The sequence below is a fragment of the Mustela nivalis genome, assembly GCF_964662115.1.
Source record: "Mustela nivalis genome assembly, chromosome: 6".
NCBI lineage: Eukaryota > Metazoa > Chordata > Mammalia > Carnivora > Mustelidae > Mustela > Mustela nivalis.
In genome coordinates, this window is record NC_139025.1 from 149,786,451 (window position 1) to 149,799,844 (window position 13,394).

General features: G+C 52.8%; 1 protein-coding gene and 1 long non-coding RNA gene across 5 annotated transcripts in view; one reads left to right on the forward strand and one right to left on the reverse strand.

The window, feature by feature from the left end:
* Positions 1-6,925, reverse strand: part of LOC309867318 — a 102,039-nt gene extending 95,114 nt beyond the window's left edge. Inside the window, exon 1 of the long non-coding RNA XR_014313108.1 lies at positions 6,765-6,925. This is a non-coding gene — a long non-coding RNA (uncharacterized lncRNA). The remainder of the gene's footprint in view (positions 1-6,764) is intronic.
* Positions 6,926-7,032: 107 nt separating this feature from the next.
* The window catches only part of ACAN (aggrecan), a 60,486-nt gene continuing 54,124 nt past the window's right edge, over positions 7,033-13,394 (forward strand). For all 4 annotated transcript variants that reach the window (XM_082736051.1, XM_082736053.1, XM_082736052.1 and 1 more), the window contains exon 1: positions 7,033-7,120. The gene's annotated coding sequence lies outside the window, so the exon portion shown is untranslated. The remainder of the gene's footprint in view (positions 7,121-13,394) is intronic.

Consider the following 13,394-nt stretch of genomic DNA (forward strand, 5'->3'; position numbering starts at 1 on the left):
GGTCATGGTCCCAGGGTCCTGGGATCGAGCCCCGCATCGGGCTCTCTGCTCAGCAGAGAGTCGGCTTCCTCCTCTCTCTTTGCCTGCCTCTCTGCCTGCTTGTGATCTCTGTCAAATAAATAAATAAAATCTTAAAAAAAAAAAAAAAAAAGAAGAAGAAGACATCATGGGAGTGAATATACCAGTCAATCCAGAACATAAATACTGCATGTTCCCACGTATACGAAGCACCTAGAGTAGTTAGATTCATAGAGGCAGAGTCGAGTGGTGGCTGCCAGAGGCTCAGGGGACAGGGGGCAGGGGACTTAATGTTTCATGGGTACGGAGTTTCAGTCTGGGGAGATGAGAAGGCTCTGGAGACCAAGGGTGGTGATGTTTGTAGAACACTGTGAATGTACTTAATGCCACTGAGCTGGACGCTTCAAATGGTTAAAATGATCAACTTTGTGTAATGTATGTTTTACCACAATAACAAAGAAAGAGGAGGAGAGGCAGGAAAGAAGGAAAGAAGGGAAGGAGGAAGAAAGGGAAGGCAAGAAGGCAGGCAGGCAGGCGAGGCTGTGCTAGCCCACAAAGGAAATGACATTTCATTTTTTTGAATTTAAGATTTTGAGACTAGACCAAGCACCCTCCAGCATTTTGATAATTCTTGTTTTTTAATGACTGTTTCAAGACTGAATGCCAACAAGTCAATGTCCTAAGAATAAGAGATTACCTAACTAAATGCTGCTTTTCCCCCCTTACACATTCTGTATGTTCTCGCCTTAAAGGAATACACATTAAGAAACCAAACAGATCGGGGCGCCTGGGTGGCTCAGTGGGTTAAGCCGCTGCCTTCAGCTCAGGTCATGATCTCAGCGTCCTGGGATCGAGCCCCGCATCGGGCTCTCTGCTCCAAAGGGAGCCTGCTTCCCTTTCTCTCTCTCTCTGCCTGCCTCTCTGCCTATTTGTGAACTCTGTCTGTCGAATAAATAAATAAAATCTTAAAAAAAAAAAAAAAAGATTCTCTCTGCCCCTCCCCCTGCTCACTTGCTCTTGCTCTCTCTATAAAAAAAAAAAAAAAAAGAAAAGAAACCAAACAGATCAATAGCAACAGCTAAAATGTCAAGATAACCGTTCCCCAGGGCTTTCGTATCAAATAAGGGCCAAGTGTTGTGGGGAGAAGCCATGCCCGTGTTTTAACAGACGATCTTTGAGCTACAGAGGTGCTCTCTGTACCTCTCACATTTCATCTTCAGTGCGTGCGGGCTACCATAGTTGCACATCGAGAAAGTACGCATTTTATATCCCTGCTGGAATGTGCAAAACATCTGGGACAAAAATTTTCAGACTGACCCAATGTTTATCACTGAACGAAAATAAAATCATCAAGCCCAATGTGACATGGGCTGGGCCGTCAGTTCCTAAAACATTCCAATGGCAGGAATAAGGGAAAGAGTAGGAAAAAGCCATGGCAGGTGTGGGAGGCAGTCCCTTAGGATTCAGGGTTGGGGACAGACTCAGGGTTGGGGACAGAGAAAGTGGGCAAGTTCCCAGGGGCCTTGGGGGCTGAAGCTGCCAGGGGAAGGATCCTTCTACTCTCTTCTTACCCCAGACCTGCTTGGAAAATACTGTTTTCGGGGGCGCCTGGGTGGCTCAGTGGGTTAAGCCGCTGCCTTCGGCTCAGGTCATGATCTCAGGGTCCTGGGATCAAGTCCCGCATCGGGCTCTCTGCTCAGCAGGGAGCCTGCTTCCTCCTCTCTCTCTCTCTCTGCCTGCCTCTCTGCCTACTTGTGATCTCTCTCTGTCAAATAAATAAATAAAATCTTTAAAAAAAAAAACTGTTTTCGATGATGATGGTGGTGATGATGATCCTTTACAGTAACACGGTCATACCCCCTCGCCCCCGTGTCATTCCCTGCGTCTTCTCAATGATAAAAACACTAGTGAGTCACGAGTAAAATGCTTGCCATAATTTCCTCTGTTATAAATGGCAGGGGTTTTACTGAAAATAGAAACTGCTATAAATTCAGGTGGTGGGGGAAGACGGAAAAATCAAACTGAATCTTCAAGAAATGAGAGTTTCCTTAAACATGCCCTCAATTTCTATGTCTTAGGTGACACAGCACTTTCCCATCACTGTACGTCATTATTCCACACAGACCTGTGGGGATTCGTAAGTGTTTCATTAACTTACCCCATGTTCTTAATTATTAGAACATTTCCCTCTGAGTTTATCACTTACACAGCGTTTAAGTAATAAAACAGCACTTTTCAAATGTTTCACTAATTCTCAGAAGACCACTCCCCCTCTCGGTTTGGCAATAAGAACACTTTTCCATATCATACTTCTATGGCCTTTGGCTTCCAGGAAGGATCCCAACCTTTCTACACACATGACATATAGTATTTATTATTGCCACGCTCCGAGGAGGCAAGTTTTCCAGATTCCTTTATGAACCCAGAGAGCAGCCCATACTTGCTTGGGAACATCAGATTGTAGTGCGGAGGAAAGGGAAGAAAATTTACCATCTTGAGCCAGATCACTCGCTAGGCACTGACTGACATCCCTTATTCTCATTCTACAGTTCCATACAATCCCGTTTCACAGATGAGAAAACCGAGACCCAGAGAGGTTAAGAAACTTGCCCACCTTCTTTTGCCAGAACCGGGATTCACCTCCAAGGCTCCTGAAGACACAGGGGACCTCCTCTTCCACTCTGTTTTGTTGCTTGAGAGAGACAGGAAGCCCTTTCATGAAAATGATCTGATGCTTTTTGACTGTCCTCAAGTTTCAAGATCAACCAGAAGTGTGACACAGCTCAGCAAAGCAACAATCTTTGACTGTACCAGGAAGAATGGGATGCTGAAGACTGTCCTGCAAAAACTGGGACAGATGTGTTGTCCCAGAGAGCAGGATACGCTGCTTGCTTGTACAGGCGTATCCAAAGGATGCCTCAGAGGAAATCTGCAAATTGGGACTCAGCAAGATTCGTACACGGTGCCCCACTAAGGGACAGAAACATGCACTTGTGGTGCTACAGTTAGGTGAACTGGGGGACTGGCCATCCTCTAAGAGCCACTTGAATGGCACTTGGAAGCCAACCTCCAAGATGCTTCCCAGCAATCCCCATCCCCTGGTCCCATGTGACCAAGAGAATCTGGCAGATGTGACAGTGTGTGCCTTCCAAAGCTAGGACATCAGAGCACTGCAGCTCCCACTCAGCCCCTGGATCACTTGCTGTGGCAGAAGCCAGCTGCCATCCATGTCATGAGGTGACTCCCCTGGCAGGTGAGATGGACAGGAGCTGAGGCCACTGGCCAGCAGCCGACACCGACCCACCGGCCATCTTAGATCCATATCGTCTAAGCCCCAGTCAAGCCTTCAGCTGACACCTGACTGCAACCCCATGAGATAACCTAAGGCAGAATGACTGGCCATGCTTCTCCCAAATTCCTGACCCTCAGAACCCATGAATGATATTAAAAGACTCATCGCTTGAAGCCACTAAGGCTTGGGGTAATGCATGACACAGCCATTGTCATTGGAATATGGAGCCATGACATCGTGTCCTGCTCTAGAACTCAGCCCCAGGATAAGTGAAGACACGAAAGTGGGACATTGGTCAGCTTTGCAGAAAGTCCGCCGCCAAGAATGATAAAGTCCGACACTTGCATTAGAAAACACTGGGCCCCTTCAGTACTTGTGGAAAGGAGATCTGAATTGGCTACAGACTCAGAATGAGCCATGATGAGGCTGCAGAAAAGCACATAAAGGAAGGCTGCATTAACAGAAGCATAGTACCTCATTGAAGGAGGTGAGCTCCTGCCCTGGGCTGAGTCCCCTAATAGGACTGTGTTTAGGTCTGAATCACTCTACACAGGACAAGGCAGTCCAGACACGCTAGGGGAAGATTGGTACGAGCAAGTAGCTTCCACTGATGGAGAAAAATGAGGAAGAACATAGTGAAGTGGAGATTCCCGGTTCCTAAAGGAGAAAAGGGGGAGGGCGAGAGCAAGGCAATCCCTGATCTTAAATGCAAAAACATCTGCCATGTGGAAGGAGGTCTGGGGGACAAGGCCAGGATGTAGAAATGGGCCTGTTCTGTTCACTGCTGAATCCGTAGTATGGGAACCAGTAAGCACTTCTACGACATCTGAGAGCTGCCTAAGTATTAGAACCACGTGAAAATAGGAGGCCGACTCAGAAGGGAGTCAAATCCACGGGCATGTTCACACAGAGCGTATATCCCAGTCAGGGAGGACGTGGTCCTCAAAGTTCGCTAAAGACCCTTTCCCAGCTCTGAGACCCTTATTCTGTGATTTCGTGACTGGATGAGTGGCACCTGCTGAATGAGGCCAACACAGGGGTTCTTAAACTTCAGAAGGCATATGATAATAAGGGGAATCTTATTAAAACACAGCTTCTCAGTCAGAAGGTCTGCAGTAGGCCTGAGATTTTGCACTGTGAGCGAGCGCCCAGCTGACACTGCTAGTCTATAGACCACACTGGAAGCAGCGAGAGGTTCAAGGTCGCCTGTGACAGCAGAAAGGGTTAGGCAGCCTGGAAAAGGCATTAAGTATTTGAGCAGCGGAGGGATGACCAGCATCAGAAGTTACTACACAAGGAAGAGCCCTGAACAGGGGAGGGTCCATATGCCACCAAGGGCTTTCGGACTAACATCCTTTGATCTCCTGAATGTGGTCTTTACGTTGTCCACTTCCTAATCATCCTGGGTTTGCTGCAGCCTGAAGGTGCAGTAGTGTGACTTCATGCTAACCCGCACTCATTCACTACCTGGGGCCTGTGAGTCTCAGTTTCTTCGTGTGTAAAATGGGAACCATGTTCCACCTGCAAGGCTGTTGTATTGAACAGTGTCTGGTGTGTAAAAATGCCCATTGTATGTTTCTTAGCCTCATTACAAAACTAGGTGATCAATAAGCATTTGTTTCCTTCACTACAAATATTAATTACTAATATTCGTCCTGGAATTGAATGGTCCTTCGCTAATCCCACACGTCCTGGGATGTAAGTCAGATATGACCCTGTCTTACAGATGAGGGTGTGATGTGTTCTCACCTAGAGCATCAAGTAAATACCGGCATGAGTACCACGACTCCTGTTGGAATTCTAAGGAATTTTTTCTAGAAGAGTCATTTCCCCTGATCCAGGCACTGGGGGCCAGTAACTAGTAAGATTTCATCCCACTTCCTTGTCTGAGGGACAAAATACTGTTTCCCCCTGAGGGGCTCTCTGGTCACCATCATGTCAGAAGGGCCCGAGGTGCTCCGTAACTTGGAGACCTGACCAGGAGGAACCAAAAGATTCAGGTAGAACAACAGTGAAGCCAAGAACTGCCCACCAGTGGAACACCTCAGCCACAGCTCCTGGGCACCAGCGGGTGGAGTGGGAACTATGCCCTCCCCAGGCTTCACTGCCCAGTGCAGACAACCGGCAGGAGAAGGTGCTGGGCCAGGGCCAGTCCTGCCCCCTAGCAGAGATGGCCAGCAAAACACCCACACAATTCCAGAGTTATCACCTCTGGGAAACGGAAGCACTTCCATGCCTTTTAATCAAGAAAAAGCTTAGTCTATTATCACTGTAATGGACAGCCCACAGAGACCCGGCTTCTTGCTCTTTCTCATTCAGTCCATGCCCAGTGAGGGCGTCAAGCCGCTTCTACCACACCGACCTGGGCGGCTAAATCTTAGCATCAAGCCCAGCCGGCTTCCTCCTTAAGGGCTCTGAAGACCACCAACCAGCCCGGGTCCCCCCCGAACTGCTGTAGCTAAGCCAGCAGCCTGTGTAGCAGAGAGAGCATGACTTTGGGCTTGAATTCAGACTCCGCCTTAAATAGGTAACTCCCTCATTCTCTGAGCCTCCGTTTTCACATCTTTGGGGTGTGTGGGGGAATCCTAATATTTACCTCATTGGGCTTTTGGGGAAATTAAGTGAGATATTAATGTATGTTAAGCAACCAGCTCACGGAAAGTGTTCAAACGCTTTTGGTTCTCTTATTCTTTCGGCTGGGAAAAATAGTATTAAAGAGGGTGGTCTCTGGAGCTCCAGAAGTCCTGGAGAATTCCTGCTTCGTTCGAGAGATGTCCTTGGCCTCTCCGGGACTTTGAAGAGACCCTCACTCAGCCTTTTGCCCTGAGACTGGCTCCCCGTCTCCAGCACGCCTCCCCGCGGTCCCCTAAAACCTCCTCTCTCCCCGTCTTCCCTGCCATCCCGGCGCACCCCATCCCCAAAAACTTTCAGCCAGTTCCTCCCGAGGGTCCTTCCAAACCGTGGCCCGGGAGCAGGGGGCGCGCCGTGCCCTCTCGCTTCCCGCCGGGCGTCGGCCGCACACCCAGCGCGGGTCGCCAGGGAGCCCCGTCCGGCCACCGCAGGCGCGGGTGCGGGCGCGGGTGCCGGCGCGGATGCAGGCGCGGGTCCCCGCGCGGGTGCCGGCGCAGCCCTCCGGGGCCCCTCGGACTGCGGAGCCGCCGACCGCATTGCAGCCCTTCCCGCGCCGCTGCCTCCCGCGGGCCCAGGGGCTGCCGGCTCCTCTCGCGCCCTGCGCCCCGGGCGGCTTCCCCCGCGGCGCGCCGGTCCGGAGCCGGGGTCCAGCGCGCTCCAGACGCCTCCGCCCTCCCCTCCCCCGCCGGCCGCCCCTCGGGTCCCCCGGGGGTGGGGTTTCCCTCCGCGTCGCCCCCCCCCCCGCCACCGCCCTCCCCTCCCCCGCCCGCCCCTATGTATGTGTCACCACGCGCCATGCCCGCCCGCCCGCCCGCCCACCTACCTCCCCGCCGCTCGAGAGGGGGCTCGCAGAGCTGAGGACGCTGCCGCGCCGCTCCAGGTCTCTCCTTCCGCGCGCTCGCCGGCCGGCATCTGACGCGGGCGCCAGGGGCTCCGGGCACCTTGCAGTGGCCCTTGCCTCGGCCAGCCGGGACTCCGCAACCCAGCCGCTGCCGCCGCGGCCGCCGCCTGAGGGGACCTGCGGACAGGACGCCCGCGGCAGGAGGGGTGCGCGGCGCGCGCGCAGAGCGTCTCCCCCGCGGCGCCGCCAGCCCCGGGCCTCCCGGCCCCGCGAGACCCCGGCCGCCCCGCCAGCTGTGTGGCACCGAAGTTCTTACGAAGGGCGTCCAACTCTTCAAGGTAACTGTCCCCTTCCCTCCGGGGAGAGGCTCTCCCGGGGTCCCCCGGCCGCTGGCCACTCCGCGCGCGGGGGCTGCGCTGCCTCAGTGTCCCCTGGGGGGGAGGCGTGCGCTGCGGCTTCCCGACCGCCGCGTCCGCCCGCGGAGTTGAGCAAACTTTCGTGCTGTTGCGGACGCAGCGTGCATGGGGCGAAGGAACACGTGACGAGGGGCTGTTGTCTGCTGGTCCCCCGAAATTAAGGAACAGAGAACAGGGGAGCTTTTACTCCCGATTCCCATGTGTTTGCAAGTCCTAGAGTCTGGAACGCGCTTCGGTGGTGCGGCTTTGGACTCGGGGAAATGTGGGTTCAGATCCCCGGGCTACCCTTGAGCTGGAGGAGTTGCTTCATGGTTCCGAGCCTTGGCCTGGGCTGTCCGTGGGAAGGACGAGGCCCTTGGGCAGGGTGGCTGGGCATGGGCAGTGTGTCGGGTACAGGGCAGGTGCCCAAGCAGGGGCTGAGAGAACCCGCTGCTCCCACTTCCTTGGCCACTTGGCCTACTCCAGGAGCGCAGGAACGGGGGAAAGCTGGGGAAAGAGGGGAACTGGCAGAACCCAGGGCCACTGAGCTGCCAGCGAGGGAGACAAACTCGGACCGGGCCACTAGGTAGGGGCATCTCTCAAGGAAGAGGAGGGGAAATGAGGACACATGACCAGGGACAGCTTTGCCTTCTCTGGGTTCCTCTGCAGTGGAAGCCCACCACGGTGGAGTCTTTCAAACCCTGGGGTTTGGGTGGATGGTTGTCCTTTACCGAATCTGCATTCCAAGCCAGAGCAAACTGTGGGGTGACGGTGGGAGGGGCTTGTCTCCTGTTGGAAGACTCCAACCCAAACTTTTCCATCATTCTGCTCCTTGCAGTCGTGAGCAGGGCTCTGGTAGGATTCTTGTAGGGTCTCACCGCTAAGGATCCCCAGGTCCCAGCATTTTGCTTGGTGTGTACATTCCAATTCTGTCAGGAGTGGGCTGCCAGGAGAAAAGGAAGTAGGATGGAGAGCTGAATGGGTTAGCGAGGTGTTTCAGGTCCCGGACACTGCGGTGGGTGGGTATCTGTCAGTTTGGGGGAACCCTGGACCTTGGAAAGATATTCAAAAGAAAGTGAATCCGGAAAGGTGTGATGACTTTCTAAAGGTCACACCTGACTTAGGGGAAGGGCAGGACTAGAATCAGGATTTTCTGAGGCTCTAGTCGGTTGCTTGCCCTGATTTAAGAATCCAGAAGTCTGGGCTCCAGTCCTGGTTCCTTCCTTGCCTCTGGGTTGCCAAGGGGAAGATCGTCTGTACCCCTGGGCAGAGTGGGTTAGGGGGGGCTTGGGATCAGTATAGGAGCGCTGGCCTGGCCATCACTGAACCTGGAAGAGACTGCCCAAGAATAGAAGGGCAATCAGGGAGAAAACCCGAAGGAGGAGGTGTCTCTACACCCAGAAGCAAGGATCCCTCCAATTTCAAAAGTTTTGGAAGAAGGAATTATGAAAAGAAAGAAAATATCTCTCAGGGAAATGCTGGAATTTTTCGGGTTACATCAAATTGGGTTTAAATGAGATGCATGTATGTGCAATTTCCAGCGTGTCCCTGGGTCCCTTCATTCATTCTCCAGTAACTACTGAGCGCCACCTAGTAACTCTGTGCCCAGTGCTGGCCATTGCTGGTCTGGCCATTGCTGGCCATAAAACAGTTGCTGTGGTTACGCAAGCAAGTACTCCAGAACTGATATCATTTATTATTATTATCACTAATTTGAATTCTAAGTAGATATTTTTCTTTTCCTAGAATTTTCTAGGAAAATCTTACTTAAATTGGGAGTCTTTATAATTTGAAAGCCCTTCTTTCAATATAGGAATAAAGAGGGGCGCCTGGGTGGCTCAGTTGTTAAGCATCTGCCTTCAGCTCAGGTCATGATCTCAGGGTCCTGGGATCGAGCCCTGCATCTGGCTCCCTGCTCGGCGGAAAGCCTGCTTCTCCCTCACCCACTCCCCCTGCTTTTGTTCCCTCTCTCACTGTCTCTCTCTCTCTGTCAAATAAAAACAAATAAAATCTTTAAAAAATTTATGGGAGTAAAGAACCCAGAGGGGGAGATGATAGAAATATTATTACGTATCTTCAGGGAGTCTCTGCGACTTGAGTGGCGGAACTGTGTGCTGTTGGAGCCACACCTGACTCCAGGCCCCTTCTCACTCCCACACACAGGCTTTGCCCCTGCTCCCCATCTCCCACACACCCACATGCCAGGCAGCCGCACCCCTGCACGCTGAATGGGGGGGGGGGTCCTCCATCCCCACATGCCCAGAACAGATGTCCAACTCCCCAGTTGGAGAGGGAACTCCAAAAGAGCCCTGACTCCTGGGATGGTGGGGGAGAGCCGCGGGGGTGGGGGGGGAGCCTGCCCAGCAGGGCAGACCTGGGTTCGAATCCCAACTCAGCCACTTACTGGCAGCATGATTTTGAAGAGGGCCTTGTCTGGCTCTCAGCAGGCACCAGAAACCTTAATTCCTTTCCTCTAGCGGCTTCTAGGCCCCCTTGGGGTCACAAACTGTAAGTTCGGGAGAGTATTAATTGAGAATATTCTGTAGTAGTAAAAGACTGTGTGTCCTAACTTTTCATGTGGATCTTTTTCATGCTGGCTCCTAGAACCCAGTTCCTTCCAAGCTCCTTCTTCTTGGGCCCGAGGAGGGCCTCAGCTGAGCCAGGGGAGGCCCATGGGCCCCTGCTTGGAGCCTTGCTCTTTGTCTCTGCTCCAGCGGACACATCTAGCACTGAGTATCTCCATCTGCAGGTTGTAAAACCGATTTAGGGGGGTGGAATGACATAAGAAAGAGTAATTTCATAGTGTCTCCCATGTAATAAAAGTAAGTGTTCTTTCCAGAAACTTCTATTTCTGTTTTATATTTGGCAATCCTAAATAAGTGTCTATGTGATTATAATACATAGATATATACACAATATATACAAATTTGATGTTTATAGGATGAATTTCTTACTGCGGGTTGCAGTCAAAAAAGTTTGAAAGACACCAATCCTGATAATGTTTTTGTCTCTGAGAAACTCCTGCCTCATGGTTCCAGCTGACAGGTGCTGGGGCCTCCTTGCTGTCCCTATGCTAACACCTGGACTGGACCTGTAAACGTCTCAGGAGTGGGAGCAGCAGGGGGTAGAAGTCGGGCGCGGGGGGCGGGGGGGGGGGTAGTAGTGAAAGGCAAGTTCAAGGAAGAGGACCCAGACGCAGAGAGGAAGCAATGAGTCCTGCTTGCGAGTGGAGCAGGAGGCGTGACAGGGCCAATGCCCCCCCCCCCCACCGAGAAAGGGAGTCTATGGGTGGATACATCTTTTTTTTAAGATTTTATTTATTTATTTTTAAAGAGCGAGAGAGCGTGCTCACCTGTGTGTGAGTGAGCAGGGGAGAAGCCGAGGGAGAGGGACAAGCAGACTCTGCTGGGCGTGGAGCCTCTCTCGGGGCTTGATTCCAGGACCCCGAGATCATGACCTGAGCTGAAATCAAGAGTCAAACGTCCAACCCACTGAGCCACCCAGGCACCCCTATGGGAGGGAGAACATCTTCTGCTATCACCAGGTGGGCCTCTTGGCCATGTTGGGGACCTTGATGGGAGCATCAGTCCTGCCCTCCTTCCTCGAGAAAGCTCTGTTCTATGGAGTGAAAGGGGGTTGTGGCATCTCCCCCGGCTGCTTTTCTTCCCCCAGACCAGATAGGACACCCCCATCCCTGAGAGGAGGCCTGGGCCCCTGGGCGTGGTTGGAAATGGAGTCAACATTATAGTGGAGGAGCAGCTGGGCGGGGGTGGGGGGGGGTGGGGGGGTGCAGGGCAGGGGCAGGGTTAGAGAGGGAGAGCGGAGTGAGGCACAGGGAGGACCAGAGAGAGGGGGAATTTGGAGGGAGAACGGGAAAACGGTTCCTTTTTTCAAAAGTTGAATCCAGGGCAAGAACGGAAACCGTGGAGTTTACTTTTAAAAACTCAGAGCCTCCTTGTAAGCGGCTGAGTGTGTGTGTGTGTGTGTGTGTGTGTGTGAGTGCACGCTAGGAGGGCGGGCCCTGCGGGCTGGCCTGGGCTTGTGAGAGGCGACTTTTCTCCCTCTCAATGGCCTTACAGTGTATCCTAAAGAAGCTTTTTGTTAAGCTCATGAATAGGTGGGTTTGGGGTGTGCGATGCTAGCCCTCACGATCTGGATATTTGGTTACCTTTGAGGTTACGTGTTTTCCCTTCTAAGACACACACCCAAAAAAAGGAGCCTCCTCTCCTGCATCAGGCCGCTTTTGGGGATGGGAGGGCTTGTTCGTCTCTGTGTGATGGATTTGGCTTGAGGAGCAAGGGTCCGAAGGAGAAACTGAGAACTAGACAGAGGTGTAATGTCCAGCCTGGCGGACAACCCCTCCTCAGCCCCCAGACTCTGGGCCTCTGAGCTGGAATATCGTGGTTCCCAGACCATGGATGTCCAGGACCTTTGGGGCCTGTGATGATCCTCCTGTAAGACATCACAAGGGGAATGGAGGCCCAGAAGGGGAAAAGTGCTTGCCCCAGGCTAGCCCAGAACAGACCAGTGAAGATCTGGATGGAAACTTAGGCCTTCAGGCCCTCACCCTGAAACATACCATATCCATGGAAAGCATTCATTCATTCTTCCTGCTGTACTACTTGCTACATGTTACAGACACTGCACTAGGTGTGGGTAAACAATTAGCTCTTCCTGCCCTCCAGCCGCTCTTAGTCTATTGAGGAGGACGGGCTATAATCAACTTGACCCCAACCCCACATTCCTATAAAGCGGCAGCTCTCAACTGGGGAGTTCTTTTGCTCTCCAGAGACCATCTGACCTTATGTGGGGAGATTTTTTGTTGTCGCCATGGGGAAGGGGTGACGTACTCGTGTCTAGTGGGTAGAGACCAGGGATGCTGTAACCATCTGAAAATGCCCAGGACAGCACTTTCCTCCTACCAGTAGAGAATGATCCAGCCCAAAATGTCAATAATGCCAAGATCGAGAAGTCCTATTCCAGAGCTTCATTTAGCTATGGCACCAAAGCATGCTGTGTGAACCAGCAAGAAGACTGGGGGTAGGAGGGCAAGAAGGGAGGGTTTGGCAGGCGGTGAAGAGCCGGCAACAAAAGAAAACAAGAAGCCAGGCCCCAGTGGTAAAGCAGAAAGAACGTGGACTTTGGCAGCCCCGTCATAGGTTGAAATCCCAGCTGTGTGCCCTTGGGCAAGTCAATTACCCTCCTCTGAGCCTCACTTTCCAGATCTGTGAAATGAGGCTCCTCTGATGGTTGAGGGGGTTCAAGATAAAGCGAATAAGGGACTTGGCACAAAATAGACCAACAATAAAATAGCAACTGCTATTATTGTCTTGGAGGCTTTTCGAGGTCCCGCTCTGGAAAATCACACCAGCAGGTGTGGACGTGGGATAGCGAGACCAAAGAAGATTGCTGTTCAGGGCACGATTGCCACAGTAGTGCGTTCTGGTGGGGGGTGGCATGTGGGTCAGCACATTCCCCCACCCCACACAGCTCCCAGCAAGGGGGAGGGGTGTGCTCCAGAGAGAACACATCCTACAGTCGGGGCAGTGGGAGAAGCTGGGCTTGCAGCCACTTGAATTGGGCACTGCCTGGCTGCATGACGTGGGTATATCGCTTTGCCTCCCTGAGACTCGGTTTTCTTCTCTGTAAAATGGGCATCCTAAGGCCTGTCTTCACAGAGCAAGATCCAGGGAGAAGTTACTTCTGGGAAGGTGACTTGTGGGGATGGGAGGAGCACCTGTGAGGCCTAAGCAGGCATCTTTCGTATCTGGTGTGCGCTACACCTAACCCAGGGCCTGGCACACGCAGGCAGGCCGAATGGATGAATGAGCAGACCCTCACACTCTGAAGTTCCTTTGGATGCTTGACAAGAAGAGCACCAATACTCAGATGGGCGGCCCTCCACTTGGCCACGCCTCCATCCCAAGCCGGGCGGAAGCAGCGGGGCCCTGTGTTTCCCGTTGGGCGCCTGGCTCAGGTCACAGCGCTGACAGCAGCGCCCTCTAGAGGGCACTGCAGTCATAGCAGCTGAGTTGTGCTAACCGGGAGGAGGGAGCCCCCCTGGGAGCTGGAGGTGTGGGTGAGACACCAGAAGGGAGAAAGCCCAAGCTGCCAAGAAGAGGACCCAGTCCGGATCAGGAATGTGGATACTTATCTCAGTGCAGGGCGCATCCATTTTCCCACCTGAACAGCAAGGCCTTTGCTTGACCACACAGAG